The sequence below is a fragment of the Athene noctua genome, chromosome 6, assembly GCF_965140245.1.
Source record: "Athene noctua chromosome 6, bAthNoc1.hap1.1, whole genome shotgun sequence".
NCBI lineage: Eukaryota > Metazoa > Chordata > Aves > Strigiformes > Strigidae > Athene > Athene noctua.
This window is the reverse complement of record NC_134042.1, coordinates 15,673,150-15,698,175: the sequence shown is the minus strand read 5'-3', so window position 1 is coordinate 15,698,175 and position 25,026 is coordinate 15,673,150. Positions and strand designations below refer to the sequence as shown.

The 25,026-nt window shown below is 42.7% G+C and overlaps 1 protein-coding gene across 5 annotated transcripts in view; it reads left to right on the top strand.

Annotated features, from left to right (window-relative positions):
* RAD51B (RAD51 paralog B) overlaps window positions 1-25,026 on the top strand; it is a 446,199-nt gene that overhangs the window by 384,463 nt on the left and 36,710 nt on the right. Inside the window, exon 11 of one of the 5 annotated variants that reach the window (XR_012633866.1) lies at window positions 14,396-14,579. The exons of the other annotated variants lie outside the window; for them this stretch is intronic. The gene's annotated coding sequence lies outside the window, so the exon portion shown is untranslated. The remainder of the gene's footprint in view (window positions 1-14,395; window positions 14,580-25,026) is intronic. 5 annotated transcript variants of the gene reach the window in all.

The following is a 25,026-nucleotide window of genomic DNA, read 5'->3' as shown; positions in this document are numbered from 1 at the left end:
CACAGAAAGAGAACAGAAGAATTGAGGTGTGGAAGAGATAAACAGGAGGAGCATGCACTTTTGAGTGTGTTGTTTGTGCATGTACATCTTAAGCAGTTGAAGTTAAAACTTTCTTCCTGTTTCCTACAACATGTGGAATTTCATGCTTTTGCCAAATGTTGAAACAGGAGCAAAAACCAGCATTAGTTCCTCTTGAAACAAAATTAAAACTGCGTGAAAACAGCAAACTATTAACACAGCATCCAAGTCAGAGTTGTTATCTGCAGGCCAGTTGAGCCACTGGTCTGTAGCTGGAGGAGTCAGGGGTAGGAGCCACCACAGTCACAGGGGGATGAAACTAAATGAATAGCAAAATGGAAGCTTACAGAAGCAAGCTGTCAGTAAGGTTACTTTTAAAGGGATGTGGTTAACGATAAATATCAAAGTGTGCATAGCAGGGCTATGTTAATGAATTGCAGTCTTGCCAGTGACAGAATTGGAGTCCTTGCTCAAGTCAGATTGTAGATGTGGAGGTATGATGCCCATGCCTTATAACTGAAAGGTGTCAGTCTTCTCCCAGGTTGCAAGACTACCTTCTTGGATGTGAACAAAATGGAGCTTTTGCTTAGGACAGCTATGTCTCTCCTATGGATGAGGACTGACTGAAACAGCAAGAGAAGAGTGGACGTGCTTACAAATGCAGTCAGTTGTGACTGTGTGTATCCTCTGTCCATGGGAGAGACAAATATGTCAGTGCGAACAGAATTACTGCTTCACAGTCTTTAGTGAGATTTTTTTTTTTCTGCAGCCCCTTGGGACCCTGTTGATGCACAGCCTGTGTGCTGCAGGCTGAATTGGTTTCTGAGTTCATTTAGTATTTAAAGACATTAATAATTAAGGGCTATCTGCCATAGCTTCGTTTGATGTGATTGGAGCTTCTGACCTCTCCAGGCTCTAATTCCCAAAAAGCAAGGGACTGGGGCACAGGCACACAGGGTGCCCAGCTGTGGAACACCTCACACGTCGGGATCTGACCATGGACTCCAGGGAGAGCCTTCCAAAGGGACTGAGATGATTGCTGGGCAAAGACAGGAGTTATTTTACCGAAGTCCCACCTTTTTATCAGATGCCTTCACCATGTTGATATCATAGAGCCAGAGAGGTTTGGGGTCTGAACAACAGTGTTGTTACTGCAACCATCCTGCTTGCTTCCCATATCTCTTCCTGACTTTGATGAGTTGTTTGGTCTCTGTATATAACCAGAGCCCCTCACTCAGTGCTGTTTGATGTGTCCTTAGCCAGTGCCAGGCTCAGAGGGCTCAGACCAGACTCAGGAGGCTCTAGTGGAGGTAACGACCGTGCCAGAGTTTACAGCAAAGGTCAGGGACAAGAGAGCAGCCCATCTTTGGGGGAGGCCATGAATGGTTGTCAAGTTCAGACTGAGGAAAGCAACAAATGGATATGTCTAGTTTTTTCTTTTCTTCCAGGTCTGACTTGGGTCAGACTGAGTGACTGAAGTCTGACCATACACTGAACCTTGAACGTTCCAGCCCAGGCACTTATCAAAGCTGGCCAGAGACATTGGTCCTGTGGAAATAGGAGGTGGTGCCCTGTGTGTGTTGTCACATTACAGGCTTTCTTCTTTCAAATCAAATTTGGGCTGTGCATTGGCATAGGAATCATTCCCTCTCCACCCTGTCCAGGCCAGCTGGCTCAAGGCTCTAGAGCTTGACAGATACGTTTCTGGGCTGGTTACATATCAGCAGTGTCCTCCCCCTCTTGAAATTCTTAGTTTTACTTGAACTGCTGTTGACAAAGTGGAGTTATTTGTGCAGAGGATGAGGAGAACTGAAAAGAAAGAGGAGGTCAAGATGTGTGGCTTTGAGCACACATCCAGAGCTACTCCATGGGGGGGTGGCTGGAATGACAGAAATGACAAGGGTGGCGGGCCTGTCTTGTGGTGCTGCCAAGGGGCAGAGGGCCAGAGCCCTTGACTCTCCCTGAAATTGCGTAGGAGAGACGAGCCCAGGATCCCTCTTGCCCTCCAGTGTGGGATGGCTGGGTGAGCATGGAAAGGTGGCTCCCAGTGAGGCACATCGTTACCCTGTACTTTTGAGGCCAAAGTTGCCCCGTGTCCCCTGTCACTGGGGAGAGGTATCTGCAGTGATTCTTCCCAGCATGGTGGAGGGTACTCCATGCACCATCGCAGCAGGCACCCAAAGGGTCCTGGCTTTCACTAACTGCCAAGTGGATGGAGCCAAAATCGGCTTTGCTTTATGGTGCCAGGCCCCAGCTCAGAGGATGTGTATATATTTTTCTAAGCTACACAAATTGAAACAGCAAATAGTCCCAGCATGAGAGGAAAAGGTAAAACACTGTGACCTCATTTCAACAAAACTCATCCATCATGCAGAGAAGTAATTAAAAAGCATGGTGATTAAATACATGCCAGCAAATATCTTCAAATCCTAAGTCACTCATACCCAAAATAAGCAGTGCCTGCATACATTTGGAGGAAAAGGTAGTGCTCTGTGTTTTCCTCTTTCAGCCTGTGCAGCCTCCGAGGCCTGTGCAGCCAACTTGCTTCTTTGGGCTTCCTTGTCGGTGGCAAAGTCTTGATTTCAGGGAAAAGGAGAAGTCCGCTCTCTGGATGGTAAAAATTTTACAGAAAAATCACGGTGTGCTTGGCGGTAGTGGGAATAAAGTTCTTGTGTCCCAGCTTTGCATCCTGGAAATTAGCACTTTCATAACCAGGACCTGTAGTATCTTAAGTGGAGAGGTGATATTCCAAAACTGTGGATAGCACATTCTTGTGAAATTTAGCAGCTGCCCTCAGGAAGGTGTTCTGTAAATTTCCTTTTTTATTCCCCTGCCCTTATTTTGATTTGGTTTCTGTTTCTCTTTCTGCTAAAGATGAAACAACAGATTCAGAGCTTTAACTTTTGGGAGAGTCAGACATGTATTCAGATTTTTAATTGGATTTATATAGCCAAATAATGGGTTAAATCAAAACACACATGAAACCAAACATCCCTGTGTTCTAAGAAAGTTTGGTTCCAGATCCAAACATCATATCTAAATTAAATTCTTGTTTCCCCACTACTAGCCAGAAACCATGGTGAGATAAGTGAGATCAGATGGGGGAAAAAAGGAGGCTCAAATTTATGGCAGAAAAGTTCTCAATGTAATAGCATATCTTTGGCTGCCCTGCCGAGGAAGGAAAGAGAAGAATATTTCTGTCTGCTCCCACTTTACAACTGGCTAGGTACACTAACTTTTTTTTCTTTCTTCTGAATGAGTTGACTTTTTCTGGAAGCAGAGTACTGGCATAATCTGGTACAAGAAGCCTATGTTCCCATCTGCCTGGCCTCTCCTACTGGGTAGATCAAACATGTCTTTCAGATAAAATGCTGCCTGCCTTCTCTGTTTTGTGCTCAGTTACTAGCAATGGTGGCCTTGTGTAGGAGCTGTTAGGAAGATCTTGAGCCCTACCGTGACCAAAGTCTCACGCAATTGTGGGAAGTGGACTGTATAACAGGGTATATACAAGGCCAAACACTGGGCAGAGGTTGATGGCAGGGGAGAGTGAGAATGAATCTCTGTGCTTGGCCTGCGCAAACTCATGTAACCACAGCCAGGAAAGTTCAATTCCAGAGTTATTTGTGTTTAAGTTAAAAGGAAAGAGAAAATCTGGTGGCAGAGAGGGAAGAGTACCACACATAAGACTGGAGTTGAAAGGAATACATAGGAGATTCCTGTCTGAGGCCTTGGTATGTGTATGGGGTGTTATGAACCCCTCTGACCCCCAGTTCCCCCAGTGCCTTCTCAGGGTCACAACAAGCCTGAAGGAATGCCAGGAGTGCACCTTCAGCCTTGAGTATATATACGTGGTGGTCTTGATCCCCGTTACAGGAACAGCAAGACCAAGACCTGGAGTTGCATGGTGGGTCTGGTTGCCTCTTGTGACAGTTGTACATGGATGCAACTCCATTAACTGCAGAAGATCCGCTCTGACTTGTGACTGTGTGTGAAAGAGGAATTAAACTGAGTAAGCCCCATGGTGGAGAGGAGCACACAGCAGAGGACTTCTGATGGCCTGGCACAACTTTGTGTTGTGACTTTGTATTGTTTCTTTCATCTGTATTGGAAAAGGTGCACACAGGCGTTGGAGCAAGCAAAAACTTAAGTGTTTTCACTTCCCTTGCCCTGCTTCAGCTGGCATCTCCTCTCTCTTTATCTGAGCTCAGCTTCTCCTTCCACAAGAGACCACAAGCACATTGCAGCTGCGCTGTCGCAAGCAGAACAACACCCAACCGCGTCAGTGGGTATGAACCGTGGAGCCCTCTCCTCCCCCCACTCCTGCTCCTGGGACAGACGCTGTCAGCTGTCCGGTACTCCAGGTTACCATGAGCTCCGTCCCTGGGTCTCCCAAAGTGCGTCTTAAGTTTCTGGTATGAGAGCTTGGGGGACCCAGAAGCAGACCTTCTGCCCACTCCAGCAGCAGCACGTTGTGCCTGCCTAGCGCTGACCTTCCCTGCCCTTCGGCCTCTGCCCTTTCCTCCCGACCTTGTGGGATTATTCCTGCTGTGCCTTCTCCAGGAGAAGGCCCCTCGGCTGCTGCTTTAGTGTCGGGGGTGACCATGAGAGGAAAGAAGAAACCCCCCCTCTGATGACGTGCTTTTATGAAGGGCAGTAATCAATACACTGGGCACCCTGCTGAAGTGCCGGTGGAAAAGCACATTAATCCTCCGTGCGCTAACCTCCCCCAGGCCACCATCTTCCCCCCACAGCACACTCAGTTGCCCTCGTTTCCAGCCAGGAGGGCGCTTCTCTGTGCTTAAGATACCAAATCATGGCTGTCCTGTCCTATTTTTTAGTTTTGGCCTGAAGAATGAGATGGGAGGTGGGATTTTTGATGGAGTTTATTCTTGTCCCACCCTAGTCTGCTTGAAAGGTTGGCTGCGAGTAATGGGAAGAGCAGCTTCCTTGGTTACTGCACCACAGGCCACGGGTGCTGAAGGGGCGAAGCAGGGGGGGATTTTTTGTTTGTTTGCTTTTCCCTGAACCATGAAGCTCTGGGCAGTGCTGAAGGCAGGATATCAGACATGATGGACAGGATCTGGTTCTGCACATTCTCCCTCCCCTCTCCTGGAGGAGCGGGACTTGTGGCCCCAGCAGCCTTTGCAGCCAGCCCCTGCCAGCGGGGGAGTGAGAACTAGGCCCACAGATTGCATCAGGGCTCTTTTCCTGGTCATGCTGGTTGGTTATAATGAGAAAATACTCCAAATTCCTAGTGAAAAATCCTTTCTTCCTTTCATTATTAGTGGGCCAGACAAGCTAAGCTAGCACAGGAGCACTGAGTGGCGGCTGGCTAGCAGTACACGCAGCAGTGCCAGGATGGGAGGCAGGACTCCTGAATCCTCACCCCAGCTTTGCTCTGTGGTGTTTTATATAAACCTCAAAAAATCGGTTAACTTGCTGTACATTCTTTCTGAACATATCTGGGCATGAAACAGGTTCAGTGATACAACCCCAAATGTTGATTAAAAGATCAGTTAGCTAACATGAGTAAAAAAGATGTTGCAGTGAAAGATACTGAAATGCAAAGTTGTGGGACTGTCTCAGACTTGATTTCTGAGCAAAGCTGCTTTCAGATGCATTGGGAGGTACCTTAAAAATGAGCTTCATTTCTTTTATTTCTGTTCCTCATCTTTTGCAGAAATTTAACATATGTTCTGAACAGTAGGCTGCATCCAAAACAGATGAAGACTTCCAATTCAAGGTGCCTTGCCTCATCACTGAGGCATTAGCAGTGAGGTGTGACTGGAGGTAGTCAGCAATGCACTTTGTTGTGGAGAATATGCTAGTTAAATCTTATTGGTGCACTGTGAAATATAAATTAATTAATATTTAGAAAACATTTTATGATTTTTCAGCTGCAAACTCAAATATATGTTCAGTGGTTAACAGACCAGCGATTGAAGCATGAAGACACCCGTCTCACAGTTCTCACAGTCTCTGAACTGGGAAGATTTATTTTGGTTTATGTCTGAGTTGATTTCTCTTTGCTTCTTTCTCAGAGCTTTTTTTCTTTTTTCTTTTTTTTTTTTTTTTTTTTTTGTGATTTGGATCATTGCTTTTACTCCTGGGAACTCTGAGAAGCACATTTTCTCTTTTCTTGGGAGATGGAGAATTTATTTGATCAATATGAAATCAACAGGGAAATTAAAGCACTCATTCTCACTATAAGTACACTCCATGTGTGGGGATTTTACTTCAGAGTAGAATGAAGAATAGGAGAAGTTTGAGGAGTCAAGATTTGTGTATATCCTACTTTGTCAGTCTTGATCCTGTTATGTGGAGATAACCTTCAATTCCTTCCGTGTATGTTTCACACTTCCCCTTTTATTTTAATTTGGATTTCAGATCACAGTTTCCCATGCTTTTCTTTAGCCTTCTTTAAATATTTTAAAGATATTTATTAGCCTCATAGTAGTCTTCCAGATAAGTAAATGTCTTTTAACAATAAAATGTTTTACAGGTGGGAAAACTGAGGTACAGTGTATTAAATAATATAATTACTTAATGAATTGAAATATACTTCAAAACTTGTAAATTCCTTTCCTTGACAGCCTATATTTTATACTTCAATATCAGAGAAACTTCTTTGAGCATTCTTTAAATGAAAAACGTTAATTGTGTGATGGTGAGCAAGGAGCAGATAGTGAACATAGTAATTTTGGAGGAAATCCTTGGGAATTCCAAGTACCCATCATATCTCCAGATGGCCTGAAGGCTATGTTTTATATTGCAATATTTCCACTGGTTTTTGAAATAGTTTTGAGACATTTCCAGATGTCTTGATTGGAAAGGGTGCTGCTAAAGGTTGATGCCCAGATTACCACTATAAAGGTGTAAGAATCTCATGGAAAAAAATCCTACCCTGTGTATGTAGCCCCTATCAGCATAGTATCTGAGCATCTTGTATGTATTTAAAAATAGAAATAAGAATAACAAACCCTCTGTCTCTCTTCCTTCCCAGCCTGTAAGTGAAATAGCTTCATTTGTTCAAAGGACTTTTTCCTTGTGGGTTCTAAATATTTAGCTGTGGTTTTGAACAGTTTATCTACTGTTCCATTACTCCACTGAGAGGGGGAAAAAAAGATGCCATTTCCATTATTTCGTAGAACTCAAAAAGCCACAGTGTTACGTGTTCCCTCTACTGATTCCCATGTAGAGCTTAACCAACACCATTCCCAGAGCTGTGCATTCATTGCTTTATTGATGCACAACCAGGGATGTTTTGGCAGGATTCCGTGTTGTGTAAGCCATGTGTGATGTTAAAGGAAGGCTGCTACATACGTTAATTGCAGCCATTCACAGGATGAGTGTGGAGGTTTGATACTTGCTTGTAGAATATGTTTGAGAAATCATATTCCCTTATTAATACCCTGTGAACTTGATAAAGTAACATTATGTTAAATCAGGATCATTTTTCTCTTTTTTGTCTTTTTGACCTCAATATAAAACACACTGATTGTTTTAATAATCAGCTTGATTGCTTCTGCTTTCTCCTTTGAGATGAGTGTATACAACTCCGTGATCTCCATGTTGATTATTGTTTAAAAAGCATTGTACAGATTTCAAAGGAGTTTCCTGAAGACACTGAAATTTCTGTCCACTGTTAGCCCTTTTCCTAAGGGAGTTCTGAAGATTCCTCCCTTTCACATGTCAAATTTCTTGTATTTATCTCCCTGAAAAGATCTGAAGGCCTTAAACTGAACCAGGTAATCTGTATAGTCACTTGTGCTAGGGGAGGTGGCTTGTTATTTAGTAAGCAAGACACTGCATGGAAAGTAAACTCAAACCTCTTCAAATCATCCCAAATGCAGTGACTACTGAAAGTAGAGCTCGAGGCCATAAAGATGCACATCACACTGTGATCCCAGTCTTCAGAGCTGGACATTCATGTGTCCATTGCCTTGGACATCAGAATGGGGCCATGTTCCTTAAGAGTCACTGTCTAAATCAGCTATTCTTGGCTGTCATAGTTGTTTGCATATCCTACATCAGGGAGGCATGCAGACCTTGATGCTCTGTGCCACTGTGACAGCAGTCTGTTCTTTCCATAAAGCATGATAATGGCTAGCGTGTCTAAAATTTCACCTCTTCTGCCAGCATCACCTCTATTTTTCTGGGTTTGACTAAGCAGCAGCATTTTTCTTTGGCTTTTATTTGAGCTGAGGAATTCAGATGGCTGGAAAACAGTGCTATCAGTTTGTAAAGTGAAGGCGGTATACAGTTAGGCGTCATAAATGTTCTCCCGGCATCCACTGTCTCTCACGCATTTATACATGTCTAATGGTGTGGGGAAGATAACCAAGTCATGTGGGCCTCTATCGTTTCATAAATGTCTGTGTATCATGACCCTTTGAGGGGAGAAGGAATGTGAGACAAGTCTTGCTCTTTTACATACACATGCAGCAGAGTGTTAAACTGAGGCAGCAGCATTTTGTGATCGTTAAGAGCTGAAGACTGCTGAGAAATGCTATCATCTGAGTACTCCCTGCCCCTTTCCTCACAGTACAAAATAAATTTCCATAATAGAAAATACCTCTCTTTCAGAAGTGTCACATCATTTCCAAGTTACACAATCTAGCAGTAGGAAAAAGTAATAATACACAGTTCCAGAAACAGGACACAGATACTTGCCTGAATGTATCATCTGCAGTATGGTTTATGAAACATCTGACTTTTCCGTAACAACCTCTGTGATGCTTCCAGTTCATTTATACCATTAGAAATGTAACATTCTGTTGTCCAAATGAGGATCTCACAGCTAATAATAATTTTAAAGAGCTATCAGTGTTTAAGTGGAAATTTCAAAAGTGCTTTCCTTTTATAAGTTAGTTCTGCCAATATGTCAAATTTTCTGTCATTCTTTACTGTAGATAATACTAGTTTAGAAAAAGGATATCTGCTGCATCTTTTCTTTTGGTTAACCTGCTTGTGATATCTAGTCATGCAATTTCTGGTTTGGAAAATTACTTTCCTTCTTTTTTACAAACTCAAGCACAAGTGAATATTCTAGCAAGAATCTGCCTGCTCGTGTGTACAAAAATGCAGAACTTCTCCCATTGCTGTTCTCCTAAGTTCTTTATGTACACCCATCCATTTTGGAACCTGTTTTGAAATCACTCTCACTGTGGTAAGAAACTCTGAGTGACTTGTGGAAGCTTAGGTCAGTGGCTTGGTTTGCCTTTATGCTGTCCCACTCCTCACTCATCTTGCACCAGCTTTCTTTGCCCATGTGTACTCTTTTCCACCTTTGCAATAACCTTCCCCTTCCTTTACCTTCCTTTCTCTCTGTCCGTCTGATTCCAGACACCAGCCCCAAATACTTCCTTTCTACCTACAAGGCAAACTGCTTTGTTAAGTACTTGGAGTATGGGAGTAGGAACCTCCTGAATTACACTGCTAACTCTGACACCCAAATGTTGGGCAAGATGCTTTAACTTTCATCTCCTGATTGTTTCCCTGAGTGGCTAAACAGGAAAATAATTCCTAGTTAAATGCTTTGCAGAGGTTCTGTGGGCTTAATTAGATGTTGGTCTATGAGCTACCAACATTAAAAATACAGGCAACAGTATGAGTTCTGAGGAGTTTAACCACAAAAAACTCTTTCAGTGAGTCTCTTATTCTTTTAACTTAATTAACAGAAGTTAATCTTCTAACTTTATAACTTAATAGTTTTACAGCTTAAAGTTTATGAAAGGCACCACAGCAGATCTTCTGAAAATGTAATTGTGTATTATTATAATTATGGCTAAGAAACTTACTTTGTGCAGAACAGGAAAGTAAGAATACTTTGCCGTTCTCAACTACTGGACACTAAAGCACCCCAGCCCCTACAATGTAGGCCTTGATCCTGCACTCCATCGGTATGCCTCACAGTATACAAATGAGAGGTCCTTTTGCCTGAATGCGCAGAGCATTGCCTGGTTACAGACAGCATATTTTAGCCATAGATCTCAAAGAACTTCACCAAGAAGGACACGTACAATTAGTCTCATTTTACAGTAGAAACCACGTAATACAATACGTGTTAGAATGTGGCAGTAACCTACAGGCGGTTCCTGGGTCCCTTCTCCCTGGTCTAACAAGTGGGAGCTGTAATAGCAGTCTCTGCATCCTTTATTTTACAATATGGAGAGAGAATGATAGTGGTCCTTTAAACAAGCGTCACTTTATAGGATGCAGAAAACTCTAGCATGAGTAAGGAGTGAACTGGTTTTCTAATTTTTTCATGCTTAATTACTTCTGCTGTTTCTAGCAACATAGATAAGAGTACTTTTAACATACTCATCCACATCCAATTGCCCACAGCACATGTTCAGCCTTCCGTGACTGAAGTTGCATGCATGTACAAGACAGCAGAAATGAAACCACTGTGAGTGTCTTCAAGATTTATAAATGGCGGAGGACTGAAAGGGTTAAGAAAAACCGCTGCATATACCTGGTATATAAAACTGTCATGTAATCAAATGAGAGGAATGCACTCAACTGTGTACATTAGCAAACACTCCATGCAAGCTGGCTGGCAGAGGCTCAGGGTTTTCAGTGCTGCCTTGCACTACAAAGCCCTTCTTTGTTCTCTCAGCTCTGTTTTAAATATCTGATGACTATTCCACACCATGTCAGTGCCAAATCCCCAGCTTCACTGCAAACTCTTTACAACAGCACATTGTGGGCAGATCGGATGGGGATGGGCTGGTAGAGTGTGGGTATCTCCCCTTTCTTTGCTTCTCAGGCAGGTCCTCTCACCAGCTCTGCCATCTCCCTGTAATTTCTGTAGCCCCTTGTGCAGCCACCTGGATAGTGTTCAAAGCCAGAAGGAGTAACTTGGGAGTGCAGAAACTGAACTTGGATCCTGACGTGGCAACGGCACTCCACAAGTGTGCATCAGGATGGGTGTAGTCGAGGTTCAGCCAAGGAAGGGCAAATGAATCAAAGAGTGTTCTTGCAACAAATATTTTTGTTGAAACTTGTTGTGCCTATACTGTTGTTGGCTGGATCTTGCCTGAGCTTGTTAGCCAAGTGGGATTGGGCTTTGAAAAAAGTTAGATGAAAGATTTCCTATGAACATGCACACAGAAAAGCAGGAAGTGATGCTGATGACTCAGGAGATGGTGATGTTCCTTCTCGATATGGAATTAAAGTACTTCCCTGGAAGGATATTAACACAGCAGCACACATCTCAGCTTCTGTCAGATGAGATGTTAAACCAAGGTCTCATCTCCTCATGCTCTTTAAGGATGCTTTTTCATATGATTTCTATATTTTAGTTAGAAATGTGATGTTCTAGCTTTCTGTACAAAGCACTTGTGTGGTATTGCCTTCTCTGCTACATTGATGCTCATTCTGTGCAAGAGTTGTTTTTCTGTTCCAGGAAAAAAACAGTGCTTGAGTACATGAAGACGTACAATAATAATATGGCATCTTCTTCTTGGTCCTAAACCTACTAGTTCTGTTCATGAAGAATACTTTTGTTTTTCTGGATAAACATAGTTAGTGTTGTTTCCTGCAATGTTTTGGGATTTCTGTGCATAGACACTGGGGTAGGAAGTAAACAGTAAGCTTTCTGAGTTATGAGAAGATTTGGTACAATATTATTTCAGTGGTGCTGCCCACTTTTGGCGATTAATGTGTAAAGAAGCTAAGCTGCTCAGTTTCCCATTCTATTTCTTGTTTCCCTTCCTGAAGCTCCTTGGCATCCAGTACTGGTGTGCTGGAAACTCAGCCGTGCAGTGGGTGGCTGCAGCGCCTTCTAAAATAAACAAACCTGTTTTCATTCAAATTTCTTCATTTCACATGCAAATATTTCTTGGTAAACGCAGTAAGAAACCCTTTCTAAAGTAAAACCTATTTATTAAAGGCCACTTGAAGGTGTATTGTAACACTTTTGCTTAATCATTTAAAATCCATGAAAGCAAAAATCATTGAAAGCAAGGTTTACAGCACTGCAGAAGCTTGTGCAACGCCATATTTGCCACTAAAGCTCTTTGGCTTAAATAACTCTATTCATTGCACACTCTGTATAATTGATTGTATATCAGAATCCTTCAGGGGACTTGCAATAGCTGCTTAGGCTATGCAAGTGCAGGCACTCCTGTCTTTGCTATTTGCTTCCCTAGTACAGGACTGACTACAAATAGGAATAAATTTCTCTATGGTAAAGTATTAATACGTGGTGAGGAGGTGTTATTGTCATTTTACTCTGAAGGGACATAACAAAAGGGACTCTCTTAGTGGTATGTAGAAATCTGTACCAGAGTCAGAAACTGAATCCACGTGTTGTATGATCCAGTCCAATGTCTTACTCGTTAAATTATTGGCTCTCATTTTGTATAGTACTTCCCATCACATACAGAGTCTCAGGAAAGGTCACAAACAAGACCCTGTCCCATTAGGCAGAGAGTGACCAACCAGTGACTGTCTCACTTTTTAGCCCTGTAGCAGGGACTATGAACAGTGTACAGGTCCCTTTTTAAAAAGTAAGAAAATACCATGGGGCATGTTTAATGTTCTCCCAGAGTGTGGTGGAAACCAGTTTAATGACTAGTATTTTCCCAAAGGGAAATCAGTTAGCCTTTTAATGATACCTTCAAGAGATTCTGGCTTTCTTGCCTTGCCCCAGCCTCTTTGCTGTCACCCTGCAGAGACAGTCCTTGGGCAGAGTGTAGCCATCCACTTGGTCAGTTCACCACAGATGATTGAGCAAGAGCTCCAGAAACGATTGACACTAGAGAAATCTTTTCCTTCATACACCAGATTCTTTTCTCAAGATTTTCCAGACCATTTCCTCCCTCTTTCCCTATCTTTACACATCACTAACTGCTTCCTCTCAGCCTCCTGCTTCAAAGTCCTTGCATATACCTACTGCCCACACTGTTTGCATAGCGGTGCTGTAGCAGAGAGACACACACTTCTGGCAGGGAGGTAAGAACGTGTTTTGGGTTTTTAAGTCAATTTTCAGTGTATCTACATGGCAACTTGGACCGTCTTAGCACAGCGAGGTAGTTATCTTGCTCTTCCAGCTTTATCATTCACTGGAAGAAATTACAGAAAGTAAAATTTTTGAGAGACAAAGCTAAGACCAGTACCTTGTCTTGCAGGTGGGTACCTGTGTCTTTTTGTGCAGGCTGCTAGGAAAAAAGATAAAGTTAGAAGTGGAAGGACTCAGGAAATGCTCCAACAATAAAATGGTCCAAATGTAAAATTATTTGTTTCTCATAAGAAGCAAGTTGATCTTCAGGGGAGAACTGCAGCTGGAATAAACCAAGGAAATCTACAAAAGTCTGCACCAAAAAAGAACAGTTAAACTAAGTAAAAAGAAGGCCGTGTGTTAAACTGCTAACTATATTTTGTTAGGAATGACTAAAGTAAGCTATTTTCCTGGCAGTCATTGTTTGGTGGAGCTGAAAGAATGAGCCAGGTATTATGCCATTACTTTGAGGTGGAACATTTGGGAAAAATTAAATAAATTTACTCACTCCCAAAATACTTCTGGGCCTTAACTCAAGAGTAGGGAGTTCAGCAATGAATGCAGAGCCAGAGCAACCAGGAAGGTCAAGAGAGATTCATGATTCAAGATGATTCAAGCTGAGCAAGGGGTGATCACTTCATGCAGAAGATGTCTTTTTACTGTTAGTGAGGACTCTACACTCCTGTGTCCCACCACAAGCATGCAGGTCCCATTTTCTGTGAGGCAGGTTGACTGTCATGTGGGTTTTGCTTCCCTCTCTGATTCAGTTGTGTCTGCAAACAGCTTCTTGTTGCCATTCATAGGAAGATGCAGTCCTGATGAAATCCAGCTGTATCTGTTCAGCACCGTACTGATCATGTAGTGTCATCTGCTTCCTTCCAAACCAGAACCTCCCTCTTTGCTTCCAGACTTTACCTGTCACAGTGGCAGATGCTCTTGTAACTACATATCTCAGCTTCCAAACTTTCTGGTCCTTTGGCTTTCCTTTGAGCTAACGAATCTTTGGGTCTAATCCTTTAGTCCCATGAGTTCCCACATAAGTCAGTCATTGCATAGCATAAGCACAGCCAGGGTCTCTCTCTTGCCTCTTCTCCAAACACCGAGTGCAGATCTTTTATAAACTGGTAGAAGTTGAACTGTGGATTGGAAAAAGAGCAAATGAATAAAAAATTCCCAATATGTAAATGTAATGGAAGGGCACCTCAGTGCAATCCCAGCAAAGAGCCCCAGATGACCACAGAAGAAAAAAACTCACTAGACTGTTTAAAGTGGCAAGATCCTTCCCTTCTTTCCAGTGTAAAATACATGCTTGATAATATGTGGATGGTGTTGGGGAGATGTACTGTGTGAAGATCCATTTTTTTTTGACAGTATGACCATGCCGCGCTGAGGAAGAAAAAGATTTCAAGTGGCCTTTCTCCACTTTGTTGACAAGTCAGCCACTGTATCTCCCAGGATAACAGGAGTGCCTGATACACTGAGCAGATGAGCCTTGAAGGATGTGAGGAAAGCTACTATACTGGGATCAATAGCATACTTTTTCCTTCTGTAGCATGTAAGCATTTGACCTGATAAATACTAGAACTTCCTCATCCTGCTTCTTCCTTTTTACTTTAAAGAACACCTAAATCCCCATACCTATCTATGCTTATGGAAAAGTCCATCTGTATGTTTTCTCGGGAAGTCCTGTCTATGTTTGCTTGGGAAATCAGAGAGAAATTTAGATGTAAGAGTGTCGACAGAAGTTTTACGTTGATTCCATTCACATTTATCTGAAATACACTGAATTAGATTACCTGCTGCAGTCAGAAGAAATAGAGTGACACGTGTACCAGTGACACGTGTTGCAGTGTGCTCCAGGCTACGCTGAGGGGACCTCAGCTCATTAACAGAATATTTTTAATGTGTTTTTAGTGTTTTGAGGGGCTCTTACAGAGTAACTTTTCCAACAACAATCTCTGTTTAAATGTTTGGCTCTCTGAGGTGTGCATATTCACAGAGAGTGAGTGGAGGAATGTATTTAGTTGTTTCTTATTTTAAATAGGAATGCTTGTAATTTGGTCAAAATTGGAAGGAAGCATCACTTGACAAATGAATCTATAAGACTGCTCTTTTTCAGAAGAGCTAATGTTTTGTTCCTGAGACATACTCTGTGTATGTACTGCTAATGCAGTGCTGAGTCAAACAGCATCCATCTGTAGGAGCAGCAGAGCTGAAGGTCAAGGAACAGACTCTGCAGGTGTCTTCCCCCAGGGAACTTTTCATACCTGCTGTTTGGTGCAACCTAACCTATTACATAAGTGAGAGATTTGCTCTTCTGACGAATGTTAATGATTCTCAAGGATTGTATTATGTTGGCAGTGATGATTTAGAAGGATTCAGAGTGAATGTGAGGGCAAAAGGCAGCCTTCATCCACTGAAATATCTTGGATGGTGCTGTTTAACTATGAAGGTGTCTGATCCTTCTCCAGAACATCAGTGATGCAACTCCTCTCCAGTATTAATAGATAAATCAGCAAGGAATACATATTTTATTTTCCCTTTTGTCTTATTTTAAAGTAGATTTGAACCTGATGAAAAGTCCTGGAGTGACAACCTTGATGATTTCACTCTTCTATTCCAAAACCAAGATGAGTAGAAACCATGGGAATGCGGACTGCACTGACATGGGGGAAGGACATGCCTTTTCAGATGGCTGGTACCCACAGAGACATGGTCTGGAGCAGACCTGGCTTATGATTTGCTTTTATGTCACTGGGAACAAGAGGAGGGAGGGAAAGACCGTGCTGTTGTTGTTGGCAACAGGACAGCACACCAGCCTTTGAAGAACTAACTGCAGTTACATAAAGAACTACATAAGATGATTGTACGGTATCTTTTTTCATCTTCTCTCAGTAATGCTAAAGAGTCAAAACACACCGTAAGTGAAGTCCATTCTTAGCCTGGAATGATTTGGACACATGAGGGCTCATGGTATTGAAAGAATAACTACACTCTGTTGTAGGGACAAATTCATTGTAGGGAGCCTGAAATTCATGAAGTTTCAGCCAGGACTAATTTGGCCCTTGCCTTTGAGTCAGCTCATACAGTCACACAGTCTATTATATATTTAGAAAACATTTTGCTCTACCAGAGATCCCTCAGGATCTGTCAGTGAGTATTTCTAATGTCTGTTTTACCTGTTCCTGCTAAGAACAAAGCACTGTACTGCTGGCAACTCAGTACATCCCCTACCCAGTATTTTCAACCATTTTTTTTGGTGTTGCTGGAACAGCATCATACAGAACCTATCTTTCTGTGTGGAGAGGTAGTGCTGACCTTCTGACCCAGAAACCTACCCCAGTCTTACAATAGTCTATAAAAGGGTGCCGTAGATGGCCTCAGAGTGAACACAAGGCATTAATTCACTGGAGCAGTTGTGCTGACATCCTGGACCGTGAGAGCGCAGCTGGGCCAGTTTAAGAGCAGCAGTCAGGTTCCAAGAGGGAAGCCAAGCTTTTATTATTCACACTACAGTCACCTATTGTTTTGCTTCTTGTTTTTCTCAAGATATTTAGACATGTCTGGTGGGCAGGAAAGTGAAAGACTGGGAGTGCCAGCTCTAGGCAGCTGCAGCACTCCCAGGTACTCTGCAAACTTCCTCCTCGCAGCTCTGTTCCTGCCATTTCACAACGAAGCTGTAGCTCCTGCTCGCGCATTTGTTCTTGAATCTCACAACCAAAGTACCTCCAGCCTGGCCTGCACACGTTTGGCTAATTTCAGTGCGTAATCCCACACAACGCTGCCAAATCATCTCAAGTTTAGTCAAGAGCAGCCAGGCCAGGATGTGTTTTAAAATGCAACTGCAAATAGGGCTTAATTATACAATCTTCTGTAATGATTTTATGATAGCAGCTGAAGGGCTGGCATGATCCTTTTTACTTTCATTTCAGCTGGGATCTTGGACAGAAGTGAATACATAAGTCATTAAATGACTCTTCACAGCTTCAAAAGGATACTATTAATGAAACCAGAATACTTATTAGTTGTTAGCTGAATAAACCCCAACAATTCTGATTCTCTTGTCTGTTAAGCCATGTGAAAGTATAAAATGGCCTTAGAGCAGTCAGCTACCCAGCAGAGAATTCCTCCTGCTTAGGGTTTCACTGATGAGAACAACCAGCTGCCCGTTCCCTTCCCTGTAGATGTGTATAAGAAAAAAAAAAAGAAATAAATCTGGGTGTACTTTATCTTCTGCTGGATTAATTCTTTGGGGTAGTCGTCTCCTGTTACGAATGAGAGCTTGACACATCAGGGCCACATATCTGCAACAGGCTTCTGTCTCTGAGCCCTAACTTCTCATCCAAGCCACTGTCAGGGAGAGTGGAGGGACAACTTTTACCATTAAAAACATATGAATTATTTCTGCTATCACAGAACTCATGCCAGTTCCACCAAGATCCAAAAGCTGGTATTAATGCTATCATAGAAGTCTTGGGACCCCTTTCTTCACTGGTATAATCCACAGGGAGGAATTTGGGCTGTAGCATGGATTATGTTTTAGAGAATCTGATTACTGTCTGGATTCATGTGCCAAAAAATCCTTTATAGCACTCAGGGTGACACCTTTCTTCCAGGTTCCAGACTGTCCTGAGCAGATTGTTTGTATAGAGTTAAACGTATGTACTCAGTTTCCCATGCTAAATAAAGGTAATCTAATGGTAAATAATAAACCCGCCTGACGTTGGAAGTGGGGGTTATCTGGTGTTTACATAGGGGACACAGATAGAGGAAGAAAGTTTTGTTTTGCTTTTTGGAAGCATTCAAGATTGCTATCTCCAGCTTTCTGAATACAGCCTGCAGTCGGAGGCCTCTCTGCAGCCTCACTGAGTCCAGACCCCTAATTGCGCCTTGCTTCTTCCTATGCAAAACTACTGTGGTAGGTTTTTATTTGGGAATTTACTGGAATCGTTGGAGCGATTCATGCAAACTGCTTGGTGCAACAACATGGGTAAATGTCTTTCTCCTTTGTGCTGCTAGTTATGATCTTTCCCTCCATGCAATAGGATTTTGTGGGGCTGGTAGTGACCAGCAGAGTCACAGTACAGTTAAAAAAGCTCATATCTCTGCAAGGACAAGTACTGTCCTTTATGCATCCACACCTTCTCCTTGTTAGCTGGTTGCTGCTGTTGGAGTGTGGCAATGGGTGTAGATGAGCTACTGGTGAAAAGGGCAGTTTTGCACTACTCAGAAACCAGATGCAGAAATCTGCAAGGCTGCAGCAAAATTGCATCTGCTGCCAGCACGTGCTGTCAGCATCCCGTAACAATAGCAGGTATGCTTCCTAATGTGCAGGTCTCAGCGATGCCAAAGCAAAGGTGCTCCCGTCCTGCTTTTCTGCCAGTCACTATTGGTACTATAAATAGATGCTTTGGGAGTTTGTTTCTGGGAATATCTTGCAGTTAGAACATGCCACATTAATAAAACCTGAGATTAAAGTTCATAGCCACAGACTAAGACCAAGATTTCAGTATACGTTTTCATCAGTGGAAAGTTACTGCTGCCCTCCCTACTCCTCTGCCTGCGCACATTGCTGTGTAAGCTGTGACCGTAAGCTCTGACTGTGTGATTGTGATGTGAGCCACATCAGGGAATATGAGCATTCTGGATGGTTTCTGTCTAATCAAACTATCCATAAATCAGTTTGTTTCCTTTATTTAGCTCATGCCACAGCTGCACAGGGAGTTGTGCTGCACCAAGGGTGGGGAGGTGCACCATGCATGAATGTGTCAATTTTGATTTTATTTTTTTTTAAAGCATATAAAAGAATGAATGTAAAAAGCCTTGGCTCCCCAAGCTACTCACGTTTCAGCCCCTCTATCATGAGAGCTAGTTGCAAAGGTACATTTCTGGTTTGAAAATTTAGTAACATGCCAATACTAACACACTGGAGATTCATGGACAATGTGTTGAATTCCCAGGACTGCTGGTGCTGACTCTTAGCAAAACTAGTGGGAGTTTTTAGGTATAGCGAGTATACTTTATGTTATAGGAATACTTATAAGTACTTGTATTTATTATTCCATTTTTGGAGAATCATGAACAACAAAACAACCAAATGCTCTTTACCAAAGACAATTGTTTTAAAATGTGTGGGGGTTCACTTCGTATTGACTTCTTTCTATCCTTTTCACATCATTGCTGGTTTACAAAGATACTGCTCATGGATGAGGGATGCTTTTAGCTTCCTGCATGCCAGTATCTCTGTCATGAATTCAGGTGACATGTTGATGAGGCAAATTATATTTTTATTCCTAGCTAAATAATACCAAATCTAAAAGTGGATATCAAATTATCTTGATAATAAAGAGCCTGATGCAGTTAGATGAGTTGAACTGGAAATGTTTTACCTCCATTTTGCTCTAAGTACAGATTGTAGTCAGTGCCTGGATAAGCTGATCCTGCAGTGTTTTGGCCAGTTCAGTCTTACATGCCCAAAGCAACAGTCCTTTTGCCTTTTCCTCTGCAAAGAGTTTATGCTTTTTGAGCTCTTGCTGTGCATACTGTCTGTGGGAAGTGTCTGCTCACACCTGGGGGAAATACACAAAACAAAGTGCCTTTAATTGCTTCTGGAACAGTACAGAGAATTGTTTAGACTAGATTTACTTTTCTGATTTGTGCTTAGAGACAGAGCTGACCTCTGCCAGAACTACAAAGAGCGCCCAGCTGAGGCTGTTAACATCTCTTAGGAAACAGTTCAGGAACGAGCCTAGCTCACTGCCCAGTGCTCTAATGATTACAGTAAATCCTCATCTTCTGCTGACTTCAGCAGGGTGTTTGCAGACAGCAGTTCTGATTCGAATGGGACCTTAGAGCTCAAAGAATGTAAAACACGTATCAAAATATACTCACTCGCAATAGCAGTTTTCTTTAGCGCTTTCATTTATAATACCTCGAACTGCTTTGTTTTTCTTTTAAAACAGGACATGTGTGAGTTCTCTGCTTGAGAGGAGTGTAAGGGAGAAAAAGCTCTGTGTCACCTTTAATGACAGCAGCAGCATCTTGTCTTTCGTCTTAGGCACTGTAATCTCACCCAGTGGGACAAGTCAGATCCCACCACAGAGCTCTGCTCCAGTCTCTGTACTTTACTAGTTAAGTGTTGTTATTTTCTCAGTCCTTATATCAACTTAAGGATTGATACAATCAATGATTTACACGACTGTTTCTAACATCACCCTTGCACACTGCATCATAGGCATTGCTACAGCTTCTGTTGTTGTTTGTTAAGTCTCTGTAGCTGCTATCTCAATCTCTGCCTGGCTTGATTTGGCACCCTTGTTTCCTGGTTCTGTGAATCCTGTATGTTGCCCTGTTTCCCCTCTGCTCCGCAGGTAGCAAAGGTACCTACTCCCCATCCTTTCTGTTGCTCGATACATATGGCTCTAAAAGACAATGCGTCTGTCACTTTTTGTTTTTGTGTTGAAAAATTATTCCTTAAGTTACGCGCATTTATTGTACTAACGGTGAAGAGCATGTGAGCACTCTGCAAAATGGGTACCTCAGTTACATCCCTGCATCTTCTGTGGGTAGGTTTGGTCTTGCTCCAGTTCATATACATGTATATCACAAATGCTGGTATGTTAGTTGGCAGAGTCTAGCCTAGAAACTACATATTTAATACAGCAAGGAACAAGATCTCTCCTTTCACCCTCAGGGACAGCCCTGTAGGACCCTGTATGAGTAACACAGCTGTCTAATACATAGAGAGCCAGTGAGAGTGCATCTCAGAAGCAGCCTCTACCTGTAAATGAGGCACATGAGAGCACTAATTTAGAGCCACAACTTGAAGTTTACAAATAAGAAGATACACAGGTCCCTACAAATGTTAGCTGGTGTTGAAGCCAGATGGAAAATGGTTGCTGGTTTTTCACTTCTTCCCAAACTGCCTGTTTCAGAAAGACATATCTTTTTTTGTCTGTCATTTGTAAATACATAAAAGACTGATGGCTAAAGCAGCCAAATCTTAGAAGCACTCCCTGCTTCTTCTCAAAATGGCTGTTGCTCTGCTCTGTGCTTCGAAGGTGATGGGCTGCTCTTCACCTGACACTGAAGGCAGGACCCAGCTTCTTCTCCCAACTCCCAGGTCCTGAATCTCTGCTGTCTTTCACCAAGTTTAGGGACTGTACCTGTGCAGAGGTAACACTTTCTGCTCAATTTTTTAAATCTCTTGACAGCATACTGCTGCCTAGAAGCTGAAAGCTAGATTAATTAGAACATCAGAAAATTCTGGCATTTGTGTCTATGCCCATCTTTCTACTGTTTGTCAGTGATACTGTTTACTTTCATCATAGTTATCCTTTAAACCGCATCAGTGTGCCTGAGGTCAGTGCCTCAGCTTTAATGAAAATAAGTTTCATTTGTTATTTGAGATGTCCTTTAAAGTGCTGAAGGTGTAGGCTCTGAGGTCCTGGGATCTCTGGTTTAAGAAACTGCCTGGAAACAAGAGTGACACCAAAGAGCTGATGAAATGTTTAAATCAAGTGAAGGGGAGAACAAAAACTGTATAAGCGATGGAAGGGGAACTTGATTGTTCAACACCTTCTTCCTAAAATAGCAGTAAGGAATTCAGAAAGTGTTACACCATTTTCATTTTGAATGTACCACATCTATAAAAGGTAGCCTTTTACTTGATGCTTGTTCTGTTTAAAAGTAGGTATAGGAGAATGAACAATAACCTACAGGTGTTCCGCAAAGAGTTTGTAACGTGTTCATAACTGAGTACAGTTACACCATGGAGTACCCTTGGAGATGGAGTTACCTTATGGAAAAAGTTTCCCATGCCTAACTAAGGAACATATTTAGGCCATTTCAGCCACATAAAGGAAATGAATGTACAGCAGAGGTCAATGCCCTAACTGTTCTGTGCCAGAAATTCTTTGAGGTGGTATTTATACTGAAGTATGCATTATCTGGAGCATGTTTATAAATATGTCTGCTAACTGCATTTCTGCTTATAGAAGCACTATCAATAACATATACCCTAGGGTTTCATTTATCCTTCTCCCAGCCTGATTGTTCTTTTTTCTTTATAATTCTTTTAATTGCCTAACACTGGCAACTTAATTTTTGTTCTTTTTTCTTGCTCTTTTTTGTCCCTTTCTTTTTCTCCTCTCACAAATTATTGCAAGTCATTGTGCACTAAATATAGTTCTGCTTTCTGCTTTCCAGATGCTAAGAGCTTGGCTTACATCCTTATAGCATTCCAGCCTCACTCACTCTCTCTCTCTCTGTCACACACATACAACTATTCAAAGCAAATTTATTGAGTTCAATGCATCAAGAAAATCTTGATAGTTCTCTTTTAGAATGGAGACGAAGTTTTAGTGAAACTTCCTCTTGTTAAATTTTTGGTGGCTTAATGCTCAGTTGCTGTACTCCATATTCATTGTCGTGATGGCCTAATATGTGGTTCTTGCTGACTTACATATTTCATAAAAGATTTCATCTCTGCCCACATCTCACTGTGCATTTTAATTATTTAGGTCTCAAGTTTTACAGTGTGATCTAGCCTGGCAAATTTCACTTCTGGTGCAACTGGAGTACGCTGGAATATCACGGCCAGCTTCACGGATGTTTCAGCTCAAAATGTGGAAGTTCCACAGCAAAAGTCAGTAGAGTGGAAAAGTATATACACGTTTGAGCCACAGCTGCAGAGTCAGTTTGGATGTGATTAGAAAGTTATTACAGCTATCCAAAGCAACACTAATTTTCAGGAAAATTAACTTTCTGCTCTATTTCTTTTGTGAGCTGGTGCTGGTATCCTCATAAGAGCTGCCCACTAGGCAAGTAACTGTTTAGGTAATGATCAAATAGTTCCTATATAGGGTAGTAGTATTCCTATCTTATAAAGCAATTTGGACTAGCAAAAGGCACAGAACAAATCCATAGTTTTCATTTATCAACAATTACTAATGGCTAACACCAGTGCAGTATTTTTTTAATTGGAAGTATCCCAATTTAAGGTCTGTATTTATGTTGAAATTTGCTAGAACCAGTGTATTTGGATCCTTCATCCACTACTGAAATGCAGCTGTGGTACAATATGGCAGCCATTTAGGGCAGGAAGCAAGGAAAATGTTGTGTCTAATCAAAATTGCAGTGGGAATTGATTGGCAGAACATATTTACCCTGAAGATGGGGCTGTACCGCCAAACACAGTGGGTAATCCTGATTGGGGCTTTGGCACGCTACTTTGATGCAAATGCAAAGAACTATTAGTTTTGAGACTTGGTTAATGCACCAGGATTAAATTTCTCTGCAGTCTTTTGTAAACTGCCTCAAATCTGTGTTGGCCATAGCCTGTTCTCCCTCCAGACAGCACTCTTTTTCTCCTCAGCATATTGCCTGGGAGAAGACGGAGCCCTGTCCCACCACTAACTCCCTTCCTGCAGGATCTGCTCTTGAGAATTGCAACAGCCTAGCTAGCTGTGAGATGGGCTGGGAAAAAACGGAGGACTCTGGCTCTGTGCCATTGCTTAATTTCCATAATGCTTACTTAATGTCATAAATGTACAAAGCCTACAAAACATCGGCGAAGATGTGAGGCCAGATAAAATCTGGTTCCTGGGACGGATCTGTGCAATGCAGGGAGTGCTCCGTGGCACTGATGAGAACCAGCTTCCCGGGAGGTTTCCAGCCCTTGAGATTCCAGAGGAACTGTGGTCCCAGGTGCTGCTGCCGGGGCTGCCCCATAGCTACTCACACATATTAGTATCAACCCGTGGCTTGCTATGCATCCACTTCCAAAGAGGCTGCAGCAACCCCCACCCAAAGTCTCTCACAACACAAGGAGCGTGTCATTCAAAACAGAAAATAGCTGTAGTTCAGCACAGGGTTGGCAAGAAAGGATCACACAGGGCATGTTACAGAAGCCCTCCTGACATTCTGCTCTCCTGAAAACTGGCTGGGGCAGGGGCGGGCGGGATGAAGGCAGTGGCTATTCTTGGAGACTAACAAGGGGCCACATTGTTCTTGGGCCTATCAGTTGGTTTCTGATTCACCCGCAGCCAACATGCCATGATCAGATCACAGCTGGCCCTAGGATACGCTTTCCAGTGCATTTAGTGCTTGGAACAGCCCCAGGTTTCGGGAACACATGGTGAGGAGGAGGGGACAGCTGTGAGACAGAGGAGGGAGCTGTTTTTTGCCTTCCCTCAAGATGAGCTTTTCTTCCATAATTTGATTATATTAGCAGCATTTCAGGTTGTAAAATTAATTTAGACCCTACCTAGATCTGAGCGAAGGGCAGACAGAGGGAAAGGAGGGTGGAACAGGCCGTGGGTGCTTGCGTGGCTGTGTGCCCCCGCTGGTAGTGCCCTCTCTCGCTGCTCAGCTGTGCAACTGCTTGTGACAGATCATTCATGGATCCCGAGCACTCAGCCTGTGCCTTCTTTCAGCTCAGAGCTTTAAGATAGCTTTGTTTGTCTCTAACCTGGGCGTTATGTAGCTGCTACTTCCCAGTGGGGTGTAGCTGGCAGTAGCTGAGCTTCCTTGTACGTGAGCCCTGACTGGCTTTATGGCAAGAGAGGGGAACGTCCTGAGTGTGACTGGGGACTGAGCTGGACTTAGTTCCAGGCAGATCATTTCACTTTTGCAGCATGGTGCTTCTAAGTGATTCCTGACTTTTTTGTTACAATTTCCTGTTAAACAGTAACACACCATTCCTCACCTTCTATCCTAAGCTTCCCTGTGTTTTGTAAACGGTTTTGCTGTTTCCCCTAGGAGTGGCTGAAATTCAGGGAGGAATGAAGAGGTGTCTGCCTGTTTGCAGGTCCTTAAAGCAAATCTGGAATCTCCCTGAGTTCTTCACTTCTCAGCAGGAATTTTCATCTCCTCTGTCATCCAGAGCTGGCCTCAGAAAGGCAGCTGCGAGTAGCCTGTGCTGCCATCAGCTTCTCTGCTCCACTGCAGAGCACCAGTAATAAACTATGGCTTGTCAGGGAAATCTGCAGTTCCCTACCTAC